Source organism: Bacillus rossius (genome assembly GCF_032445375.1).
Source record: "Bacillus rossius redtenbacheri isolate Brsri chromosome 9 unlocalized genomic scaffold, Brsri_v3 Brsri_v3_scf9_1, whole genome shotgun sequence".
NCBI lineage: Eukaryota > Metazoa > Arthropoda > Insecta > Phasmatodea > Bacillidae > Bacillus > Bacillus rossius.
In genome coordinates, this window is record NW_026962012.1 from 11,321,624 (window position 1) to 11,334,763 (window position 13,140).

Consider the following 13,140-nt stretch of genomic DNA (forward strand, 5'->3'; position numbering starts at 1 on the left):
CGGCGTGCCAACAAGGCCAGGTGCTGCCTCTCCGGGTATGGCGAGCAGGGGCGGCGTGCTAACAAGGCCAGGTGCTGCTTCTCCGGGTATGGCGAGCAGGGACGGCGTGCTAACAAGGCCAGGTGCTGCCTCTCCGGGTATGGCGAGCAGGGGCGGCGTGCTAACAAGGCCAGGTGCTGCCTCTCCGGGTATGGCGAGCAGGGGCGGTGTGCTAACAAGGCCAGGTGCTGCCTCTCCGGGTATGGCGTAAAGGGGCGGCGTGCCAACAAGGCCAGGTGCAGCCTCTCCGGTTATGACGAGAAGGAGCGGCGTGCTAACAAGGCCAGGTGCTGCTTCTCCGGGTATGGCGAGCAGGGGCGGCGTGCCAACAGGGCCAGGTGCAGCCTCTCCGGGTATGGCGAGCAGGGGCGATGTGCCAACAAGCACAGGTGCTGCCTCTCCGGGTATGGCGAGCAGGGGCGGCGTGCTAACAAGGCCAGGTGCTGCCTCTCCGGGTATGGCGAGCAGGGGCGGTGTGCTAACAAGGCCAGGTGCTGCCTCTCCGGGTATGGCGTAAAGGGGCGGCGTGCCAACAAGGCCAGGTGCAGCCTCTCCGGTTATGACGAGAAGGAGCGGCGTGCTAACAAGGCCAGGTGCTGCTTCTCCGGGTATGGCGAGCAGGGGCGGCGTGCTAACAAGGCCAGGTGCTGCCTCTCCGGGTATGGCGTAAAGGGGCGGCGTGCCAACAAGGCCAGGTGCAGCCTCTCCGGGTATGACGAGTAGGAGCGGCGTGCTAACAAGGCCAGGTGCTGCTTCTCCGGGTATGGCGAGCAGGGGCGGTGTGCTAACAAGGCCAGGTGCTGCCTCTCCGGGTATGGCGTAAAGGGGCGGCGTGCCAACAAGGCCAGGTGCAGCCTCTCCGGGTATGACGAGAAGGAGCGGCGTGCTAACAAGGCCAGGTGCTGCTTCTCCGGGTATGGCGAGCAGGGGTGGCGTGCTAACAAGGCCAGGTGCTGCCTCTCCGGGTATGGCGAGCAGGGGCGGCGTGCTAACAAGGCCAGGTGCTGCCTCTCCGGGTATGGCGAGCAGTGGCGGTGTGCTAACAAGGCCAGGTTTTGCCTCTCCGGGTATGGCGTAAAGGGGCGGCGTGCCAACAAGGCCAGGTGCAGCCTCTCCGGGTATGGCGAGCAGGGGCGGCGTGCTAACAAGGCCAGGTGCAGGCTCTCCGGGTATGACGAGAAGGAGCGGCGTGCTAACAAGGCCAGGTGCTGCTTCTCCGGGTATGGCGAGCAGGGGCGGTGTGCCAACAAGGCCAGGTGCTGCCTTGCCACAGATGTTCTTGCTGGCGGGGCTAGGGGCGCACGCACAGCGAGCGAGCACAAGCTTTCACGTCACGTGGGATTGCCGGGGTGGTAAGGGGCTGCTCGCCTTATTTTTATTATGTTATTCTTTATGACATTTATTTATCCGGCGAAGAGCATATCTTTTTCCAATTTTCACATTATTTTGGCAACTATTTTTTACAAATCGTGAAAACGAGATTATGTCCATTAAATTGACATGATTGATGTATGTTAGGTAATATTTTAAAGGAATTTTTTGAAATTGCTCATAAATTAGTATGCAAATGTGTGCAGGCATGTAAAAACATCATTTTTCACTATACTCTAAAAAACTTAATGGTTATACTAACATAAAAATGTGCATATGCACCAAGTGCGTTTGGATTTCATTTTGTTATTCGTGATATCACAATGTTAGATTGTAATATAATTTAAGCAGAATTGTAGGATCCAAGAAGGGTATGTATTTTTTTTTTGCACCTGACGTTCTGAGAATATATCGGACTCAGCCCGCAGCTCTGCAGGTCTTTAGGCAGCGCAGCTCGGCACGGCATGGCTTCGCCGCGTGCAGCTGCTAGCTGCCATCCTGTAGTCCTACTCGTGCGGGCAGCAAGCATCTCTCAGTGCACAACGGCTGAATGCACAACAAACTGTTTTTTTTTGACGTGACGTCTAATAAATCGATGAACGCCGGCTGCACACACGAAAAAGGATGACACATTGTCCCGTTACGCTTTGTCCCGTTACGCTTTGTCCCGTTACGCTCATTGTACGCTTGCGCCGCATCTATCTCTCTTCCACTCGATTGGAACAATCATCGATTTGACTTTTTCGAGGCACGTTAAACTGGAAACACTCCCATTCGATTCCTACTTTTCCTATCATCGTCCTATCCTTAACAGAATAACACAGATTGGAAGAAGTTAAATAGCAAATATGTATAAAAGTTATACTTAAAATAATCTCTTCGTTAAAGTAATAAACATATTTGAATTAATGAGTGGAAATAAAAGTAAATTTATCAGTTAAATTGTGGATTTCATTTCACTTCTTCTTTGTATCCATACAAAATATTGATAAGTCAATAAAAATGATTCAATTTTATTCATAAAATAATTCAATCATTTCATCAATGTTTCGTTATGACGTTTCACGTTAAACTATCGTCCGTAAACCAACTTTACAGAAAACCAAATTTTTTTATTCGCATTTGAGTAGACATTATATGATTTGGTTTCCGAATGGCCGCTAGCAAATTTGTGGATGGAAACCTCTTCCCCTCCAAAAAAAAAAAAAAAAAAAAACGAATGTGAGATAAAAAAAAATATTTTGTGTACTTTTTTTTGCGCGCGAGAGAAGTTGTGCTTTCTTGAAGTGATAAAAACTAACTTTAATTTTGGATGCAAATAATTAGTAGAAATAAAATAATTAAAGAACTGAAACGATATTATAAATACCTGGCACACGGTGCTACAAGTGTTACAAGGAACATGGTACTAAAGGTATTACTAGGCACTTGGCGCTACAAGTGTTACTAGGCACGTGGTATATTAATGTGTTATTAGTCACTTGGTGCTTCAATATTACTAGGCACATTGTGCTACAAGAGTTACTAGGCACAAGGTGCCACAAGTGTTACTAGGCACATGGTGCTACAAGTGTTACAAGGAATATGGTACTACAAATATTACTAGGCACTTGTGCTAAAGTGTTAATAGGCACGTGGTATTACATGTGTTACTAGTCACGAAGTGCTCCAATGTTTATGACTCGTTTAATCTCATTAAAATAATGTAATAGATTTTCATCTTATGTATGTGGAAAGGCAGGTAAACATTTAGAAAAAATTTGAAAGTATATGTTTATGACGGTTATTAGGTAGAGGCGCACAATAGCATCACTCCTTTTCATTACCATTTTTTATTATACAGTATGCTACGTGAGATCGGCAAATATCACACATAGTAATTCGTTTTATTTGTCCCCGGTAGTAAAACAAGCTTTAATTTTATTTTACGATAATCCTTTAAAATTATTACAATTAATATAATTTAATATGCGCTTTTGCTTTGTAACTTTTGTTCTTGTTCATTTATTTATTTTATTTTGTATCTAATGTTATTATATATGTGTGTATATTTCCAACTAATTTTTAATATTTGTATGAATGTTGAGAACATAAATTTATTTTTGGCTTCAGCTATCCAATTTTGAATATAAGATGAAAATAATAATGCATTATCTCAACGCTTTTCTTTATACCGATTTGTTATAAAAATGGGGCAGCAGTCAATTAATGTATATATGCATGTAATAAACTAATGTATCAATTTCAATAAACATGTGTGAGTGTCTGGAAAAATACCATAATATTCTAAACGAAACAACCAGGTCTACATTTAGTTAAAGATTCCACATTGGCGTAATTCTACAGATTAAAACAAAATCTACTGGTAATGTTTCAGTAACAGTAAAATTTTGCTAACTGCAGATTCGAAGATAATATATCTTACTACTTTTCAAAGCTAAAAAATAATCCGAATCACAAATAATTCTCTGCCAGTTGATTCTTTGATTGAATTTGACTACCTGCCCTATGATATACCCAGGTCCGTGAGTTGGTATGACTGTTTGGAGAGGGGGGAAGGCAATTTCAGTGGCTCAGTCTCCAGGGGACCCAGATTGTTTCGAGATCTTTTTTTCGGTGATAGGACAATAATTGTAAGGTAATTTTTTGTTCATAAAATTCATAGTAAACCTTACAAGTAATCGTATACTTACATATTACGTTTACACTTATAGCCCCTTAGAGTTTACAAGTTACGTTATATTTCAGTACCGAAGATAATAACTTTGGTGACAATATGTGTGATATTGTTCGTGATAATAATTTAGAAATAATAATAACAGCTTTGAGTTACAAATAATTTTGATCAAATCATAAATTTAATTTTATTTATTGTCAAGGGGCTCCAAGCCCAGTGTTCAGGGCGAGGATAGAAAATTGTCGACGCCGTCTTGGATTGTGAGTCACGGTAGCCATATTGCATAACCTTGACCTTTTACCGTGACCTTAAAAACTAGCCAAATATTGCAAAATATTAATCAAAATTGGCCAAAATTTACCGAAAATTTGCGAAAATTCAAAAAACATTTCCATTTTTTTCAAAAACACAAAGCCAAAAAATCTAAAAAAATCTTAAAAAAATAAAAATTTACATTTTAAAGGTTAAAACCCACAAATAATTCAAAAATTTGGTATTCGAAAAACCCGAAAAGAATTTTGCCGTAGAAAAATAAATGTCATAAAATTCGCATAAGAGTCCTAAAAGCAAGCCGCCAGAAGCCGCAGAAGTCATGACCTTGACAATTAGGATGTCATGGCCGCCATTTTGAATTATGAAATCATCGTTAGAATTTTTGTTATGGCCGCCATCTTAAAAATATACATTTTTCTGCTGAAAAATCGGGAAACATATTTAATTTAAAAAAATTCATAAAATTTTAATAAAAACATACTGCCTATTTGAAAGCTGTCAGCCAACTTGATATCGTAATTCTTATCAAAAAAAAATCGAAATATTTAATTTGATAAAAAATGTAATTAATACAATAAATAAATTAACAAACTCTTTTTGTCGTGGAGTCCTCAGTTCAAACCCGGTGAGGGCAAAATAAAAATGGTGAATAATCCTTCCTCCACAGAGGCCAAAAGCAGACTGACCTCCCACCACTAATGCCAAGGTATATTTATCACCAGCTTGTATGATGTCACGTCCGCCATCTTGTTTCCGACTGTTGGAAGCCGTCAGCTTGGATCCAACATATTGTTTTCGTCTACTAGAGGGCTATACTAACATGTTAACTTAATTTTTACCTGCTAGAATGCAGAAATTATTTATTACTGTAGCTCCCGCCCTCTTGAAAGTTGGCCACCCTCTTGGAAATATGTATTTATGTCATGTTGATTTGTCATGTCATGTTGAATTCGTTTTGTTACTTCATCAATTTGGTTATTGTTTTATATTCATATAGCTGACCATGGCATGCAGTTCTTCGTCTGTGATATTGAGATGCATTTCTTCTCCAACGTCTTATATTTCGAGATTAACATCAGCTTTTCTCCGGTCGTGGCCATCAACAATCGCCCCCACATCCTGGTATACCGTATTGACTTCTTGCTCAGTGGCACCATTAAATGCTGCAGGTTCGGCTAGTGCCAGCACTTGGCCAATAACTTGTTGAAGCTCGCGTTCAATGTAGTGAAATTGCTCAACAGAATCTCCGCGAAGCGGACGTAATCGATCTCGTTGTGCCATAAAAGCTTTTTCGCACGTTTCATAGCCCACTAGAAAACTGCTTTCACCTCTAAACGGCACATGGGCAACAAAATAGCTATAAAAATAGCCTTATCTGTGATCCCATTTACGTGTAATAGCTAGTCCTCAGAATCGCCGGCTTCCTTCGCTGTTTTATGATGTTTCCATTTAGATGTATGACGGTAGTTTGTCCGGTTTCAGTGCACTTTTGTAGTTCTTTATAAGCTTCCACGTCAATGTCTTCTACGTCGCTAACAGGTCTAGTTGTGTGTTCATAATGTAACGCCCCTCGTGCCCTAAGATTATATTATTTCAAATTAATTAAAACACCTGGGAAACGGCTGGGCAAAATATAAGAAAATTAAAGTTAATTACCAGAGGGGACACGATGCGGTGAACAAGACAAAATTTACACTCCCTGCACACTAGTAACTTGGGAGTTCGTGGATCGTTATGTAGAAATAAATAAATACACTATATAAATAATTTGGTCTATAGGTTTTCCAGGTTTATTTTTAAGAGGTTTTGTTTTAGCATTATTTCGACATGATAATAAAGATCTTAGTAATTAACAAAGTTAAGGGGGCACCCCAACATTATTTAAAACAATACATATTACACCTAAACAAACAAATGATAACATTAACAAAATTTCAAGTATAGCACCAAAATTTGATTCTCCCAACGATTACATATATTATTAGTTTTCTTGATTTTACGTGTTCTTGAGGATTACGTTCTTAAAGCACTGCTCGCTGGTATCTTTTTAATGAATTTAGTTCCTTCTATGCAAGTGGAATATATATATATATAGCTCATATCACCCGGGTCTTCCCAAGATGACGTCGGACCGAGAAGAAAACTCTTCTAAAGGGGGAAATCAGCTGGAGGTCCCGAAGATCATGCGGGGAGCAATTTCTCTCCCCCGAAACTTGGACCCTGTCTGAAACACAAGTCAAATTCAAAACTAATTAGACCTGCTTCCAGACAGTCATACGCAGTCGGCGCGAAAGGCCAACAAACGGGAATTTGGGGAAGAAAAAAAAAAGGGCCAGATTACTCACCAAACAGGATGTAGATTTCGGGACTCACGAAGAGTCTCGTGCCGACATCAGGATGACGCGCACCGAGAAATCGCGGATGCGCGAAAGAAACCAAATTTTAAAGAATTAAAATAATTAATAAATTTTACTACACAAGACTTTTTCTAAAAACTACATCTGACTGGCTTCTGTAAAAATGGGATCACATCCCTTAAGCAACTGAATACATCTTTTATGCAACCGAAATCGCAGTTCCCGCGAAAAGCCTCTTAGCGCAGAGGACGCCGCGAAGACGTGGTCAGTAGCCGAGGTCAGAGTACTGAGTCCGGCGATGGCGGACACAGCTCCTAATTAAATCGGGCGCTTAAGCCCCTAGGGAGAAGGAGGGGGAAGGTTCGGTTCTATGCCGAAAAATTGCGGAGGTGCCCCAGGCGGGCGTGAAAACAAACGACATACGCGCTCTCAACCGGCGGTAACAGGAAGCTACAAAGAATCGACTTCTACAGGCCGTGAGAAGGAAATATAGGGCCTAATGGCGCCGCGGCGCTGCTCTCTAGTGGCGTAAAGGGGAACTAACTGAGGCGGTGAGCTGACTTGCCACCAGGTGTCACGAGGGTGAGCTCTGCACGCTGGCGACCAGGCCTGCGGTTACTTTTTCTGCCGCTAGATATCGTGGAGGTCTCTGTCGGACCCGGGGGAACGTCCTTGCGGCAGGCCATCGTCTTGGCTAGGTTCACGTCAGGTCACTGCTCCTGGCTTGATTTCTGAGAACTAAAGGGGTGAGGGGGGAGGGGAGGGTGGACAGAAAACGCCACTCCGCTGGGAACGCAGGTCCACTGGAGACCCATTCGTGACGAGACTTGCTATTCTCAGCAGGCCTCTAAGAAGTAGCAGCTTGCAGCCCAGAAGCTGCTCTATTCAATTTTGGTCATGAAGAGAAATAATATTACAAACTCGGGACGTGACTGCAGGCGAGAGAAATTTCATCCGGGCTGCCCACGTCCACATTAGACAGCAAAATATCAGATAGGCCCCCTGGGAAGGGGCTTCGGTCCACTGGCACAAAGTTTAAATACGTGGTGTACACCGGCCTAACAAAAAGTAAATCACCCCCTTAACAACCAGATAAATTAAAAAATAAGATTTCCCAAATAAATTAAAATTATAGAAAAATTAAAAAAAAGGTGACGAAATGCCTAATTTCCGGCACAATAATTTATTGAAAATTATGCTAAACTGAGATGTTCTATATTAGTTGGCTTTTGAATTTACCTGTCAAACATGTTTTGATACGTTTGAACTTGGTCACTGTCATACCGTATAATTTTCTGTATCGTTCATGAGGTCGGCATGTGTTGACAAAAACGACTTTTCGTGAAATGTCTCTTAATTTCGGGTTGATCAATCTATATGCACATTCACATGCTGATACTCTACGATGGTCTAAAACTGCCCTAGAAACGGCAAACAATTTCCTACCGACATACCTGTTTGCAGTATAACACATGGCACGAGGTGCATAAGAATAACCGTGTAGATTACGTGTGACTTGGGTGACAGCGAGATATTTTGTGGACATAATTAAAACTTTAGCCAACTTCAACGGATACCAAATTAGTTATTTTTAATGTGTACTTACCATGGTAGTAAATAATTTGAACCACAGCCAGTACTTGTTATTGATTGTATAAATATATTTTTATATCCCTTTTAGGTATTTTGTCTACGTACTGGGCTGCAATATGTTAATAATATTTTTGTAAATGTCACCTCGTAAATCTATGACAACCACTTTTGTGATTGACAGTGTATGCTCAGTAGGTTGAACTTTGGCCGGCACAAGTTGATTAAGGGTGCTGCTTTGATATTCATATCAGATTGTTAATTTTTTGTATGTTTTGTTATACCCGACCTGTAACGAGTATTCAACCCCACCACGCAGGGGTACAGCTTTATCACGATCGATGTCAGTTTGAGAATGAGATGAGATATTAGTTTGTGATAATATACCTGTTAATAAATTGTTGTATTTACGAATTCTACTGGGCACCTAATTTTCTGACACACTCGCATCCGTTCTTTCCTGCCTTTTTAGGGTTTCCTGTTCCTTTAATGATACCCGTGACATACCCATGTCGGGATCGCTCTCTACTAACTGCATCTTTCACCGCTAGACCAACATCATTGGGCTCGTGCTTGTAAGTAATATAATAAGATAGTAAGATACAGATAAGATACGAATGTCACATTTCCACAGATATGGATGTCCATACTCGCTTTCCAGAGTTTCAGTATCTGCGAATTCTAATTATTTACATACCTACTGTTTTTCAGGATATCTACTTGAAATACAAACTCGTCCATTGTTACGCAAAGTTTCGCCAGATCCTAGAAAAAACTGTTTCGTCGCTTACTGGTCTTGAAAAATTAAATATACAGTATTGATCATTTCTGTTCTTATAGATGTATGGCTGTGATTTGTGTACCTGAGTGAAAAATAATATTTTTTTTTTTCATGACACACAGACAACGCGACAATGTTTTACCACACAGCTAGTCTCGAAACCTTTTCGCGAAAAAAAAAATGCTTGTCCCTAAAATGACGAGTGATGGGTTGTGCATTGTGTGAGGTTGGTTTGTGGTTGTGGTTGTGGAGAGGTGGTTGCAGTGACTCGCCCGTGCCTGTTGCAGACTCGGCGATGCTGTGGCGAGGTCTGCTGTTGCTGGGCCTGTGCGCCGTCGCGTGCAGCAAGGTGAGTGGCTGCGCTCTGCGCTCTGCGCTCTGCGCTCTGCGCTCTGCGCTCTGCGCTCTGCGCTCTGCGCTCTGCGCTCTGCGCTCTGCGCTCTGCGCTCTGCGCTCTGCGCTCTGCAGCGCTGGTCTGGCAAACTCTCCCCCCCCCCCCCTCGCAGGCACGCCCTCGCGACGAACACAGTACAAACTTCGTGTTCACTCATTTTTATAGTATCTCATCGATGATTATCCAATGAAAGAAATATCTGCCAACCAAAAATGCCGAATCATGCAATACATGCTATCTATCTTTACTTTTTTTTTTAACCGCTCAACAGATAAGACATTAAATATAACAAAGTATCGTAAAATATATATTTTTACATTTGTTCTTTTTTATACCACGACACATAATAAACACAATATATCGGGTAAATGATGCATCTTCTCATACTCTAACTTACAAACATACATTTATATATTGGCAAGTACCATCCAAAGAATCTCCTGACATAGCTCAAAGGATTAAATATTTTACTCTTTGAGAGAGAAATATCAAGTTAATGCAAGTTAATGCATTATATGATTAAGAAAGTTGTTCATGTCTTAACGTAATACATGTTTTCATGTGTCTTTTAAAAATAAGTACATATGTAGGTTTGTCTGTTCTTATATTTACACATATATAAATACGTGAGCCAAATGTTATGATATTTTTTCTATTACTAAAAAAATTATAAATGACTATAAATGTTACTCATTTTATCTTTTAAGATTGTTTTAAATATTTGTATAAACTGTATGGCTACATATATGTGCGTTTTCGTAATAAAACGACTTTCATACGCATTTTTATAAAAAAAAATTGGTTTACAAACCATTATTACTCCAGCAATAAAGACAATACATATTTAAAAACATTTGGATAGGCCTAAAGTTACAAACATTTAATAAAAATCTCAAAACATTTCGTTTACAATTTTTAATTTAGCGTATTATACATTTTGGGAAACTCACGAGAAACATTTCTAAAGGTTATGCCTTATAAATATTGAGCTAGCGTCTTTACTCGTAAGTACAATCCAATTTTATCCTATATAATTACGGAATTATGATATTAACATTTGAAATTATTTTATTATTCTTTTGTTTAAAAACAGCGCAAACTGTTTTTATAAACTAAAATTGTGGCCGCAGTGTATTAATGCAATTAATCTCTTTGCAATATTTACAAATCTTTAAATAAATCTGGAATCCTTCTTTAAATGCATAGTGTGAACCATTTATTGTATAAAAAAATTTGGATGTTTATATATGTGATGACTATTTTATGCCGGTTTATTTAGAAGTGTCGACTAACGAATCGAAACACCCCTTTTGTTGAAAATAATTGTAAGACTCGCCGTTTCTGTTACAGACGTTTCAGCGGCAATATTGGCAACACTTCATGCACGCAGGAGTAACATCATGATGTCTCCCGACAGCCTAAACTGAAACGCCCCAAGGCAGGTGGTAGCTGGCTGGGCGCGTAAGCTCTGCAGTAGTGGAGTGAGCATCCAGGCGTTCACTTAGGAAGTAGCTGACTAGCAGCTGGCTGCATTGTCGTGAGAACTCGCCAGCTGTAGCAGTAGAGTTACTGAAATAGTGTGACTCTTTATGGACGGTAAAAAAACGATCTGCTAGAACTTCTTTGTCCTTGTGACAGAAGGCGTGCGATTCTCGAATGTTATCTCTGCGTGCCTACGCCCAAGGCGTTTCATCATTTCCGCATTAAAGTTGGCATGCGTCTTACGCCGAAATGGTGCTTTCGAGGCATTTGCAAAACACAGTCGTTTTATAGTCATTGTGTTATCCTTCTAAATAAAAAACTTAAAAATAACATTAGATTTGAAGTGACGCCATATTTGAAGTGAAACTTCTATTGCGACTTCCAACAAGGTTGCGTTAAACGTTTAACGCTACCATGGAGGGGGTATGAAAGCACTGTTGCGTTAAATGTTCTACGCTCCTGGGGAGGGGGAATAGAAAGAGACAGAGCGAGAGTGAATGCGTGGCACTCGAACGCATGCGCGTAGTATACCTGTTACAAGCCAGCGCGATCGTTAGCAACGAGTAGCGTCCAATATTCCAAGCACATGCGCGTGGTATTCTTGCTATGCAGCGAAGTAAACAGTGTGAGCTGAAATACTTACTTGTTCTATTTTATTGTACTATTTTAATTTATAATATTCATTATTTCATTTACTTGTTTTTTTAGTTTGATTTGATACAATATGATTTCACTAAAAATCAATTTCTACCCCTTCCTATTTTTATTTCCACATTACGAAGTTTCACTTCTTCCGCGTGGAGGGACTTCACGCACTATTTTTTTCAATAACATACGAAGTTTCATCCTCTAAACTTTTATTGAAGGGGACGATATTTTTTAAAAGTATTTTAGCATGGTAAATATTGTAGTTATATTTCAAACAGTTTTAATTTGCGAACTTCAATTTATAAAACTGATATTCAAGGTTTTTTGTAATCATTACGAATTGAGATAGGCTTTGACTACCAATATACACAGCTTATATATATATATATATAAATATATATATATGAAAGCATAAATAAAAAAAATAATATAATTATCTTTCCCTGCACCCCCAAAAAATTATGTATATTTGTTAAAACAAACCGTTATATGCTCTCATATCCACTTAATGTGTTTGGTTATTATGCTGAGTATAGTTAGTATAATTATACAATGGGAGTGTGAATTCAACCCACAAATTCGGCTGCAAGTTTATCACTTAAAAATAAGTTGAAAACTTATAATACGACATGTGGTCTAAACTAATTCCCAAGACTGGCATGTGTCTTTGAATTTGCAGCTGAACAGGTATATTTCTGAAAACAATAAAGAAATTATTTGAAAAACTTTGTTCAATATGACATTACGCAGACGCTTAGCGATTTATTATAAATAGTTTCTTTATTATTTAAAACAAACAACTACTCAGCTACAACTTCGAAGGTACATTCTAGTATTGAAAAGAACTTTGCACCATACGTCGTAAAATAAGTTTTCGACTTATTTTTACGTGATAAAGCTGCAGCTAATGTTTTTTGGTTGATTTCAGACTCAATCTGCATATTAATATAAAACAAATAAATATTTATTGTGCCGTGTATTAGGGATTTAGGCACGTTTTATTCAAAATTTTGTATTTTAAATATTTTTGAAAATATATTTTTTATCTTTTCTTTTTCTCTCATCTTATTTTCTTTACTGCCAGGCCCTCAGCCTCTGTTCTCAGAGGCGAGCTGATTCTCTTTCCCAGCCTCATGCTAGGCTAGCATTCTGGCTAATATTTCTCCCGCCTCCAGGCACGTCGGGGCCGGTAACTTTATTTCTTCGCGTGACTACTTTTGCCTAAGAGCAGCTTGTGAAGCAGTGCTGAGCCCTGCTAACTCTGTCACGAATCGGTATAAGGTTCACTAGCAGCTAGACACGACAGGAGGATCCCGTGGGCCTTGTGTCCCACAGACCATGCGTTTTTTGAAGCCATCCCCCGCCTGCTCACCCACCCTTTCTTCTCAGAAGTGGCTAGGAGCGACGACCGCACGGGTACGTTAACCGAAGTCAAGGCCATCTCAGGCTTGACAGCCGCAGTTACGATTCTGGACTTTAGCGACACCTAGCGACGGCTGTGGTAACTAATGCCCCTTGTGAGGCGTCG

General features: G+C 40.3%; 1 long non-coding RNA gene across 1 annotated transcript in view; it reads left to right on the forward strand.

Moving 5' to 3' along the window:
- The window catches only part of LOC134542743 (uncharacterized), a 617,578-nt gene that overhangs the window by 306,171 nt on the left and 298,267 nt on the right, over positions 1 to 13,140 (forward strand). Inside the window, exon 2 of the long non-coding RNA XR_010076847.1 lies at positions 9,376 to 9,437. This is a non-coding gene — a long non-coding RNA (uncharacterized LOC134542743). The remainder of the gene's footprint in view (positions 1 to 9,375; positions 9,438 to 13,140) is intronic.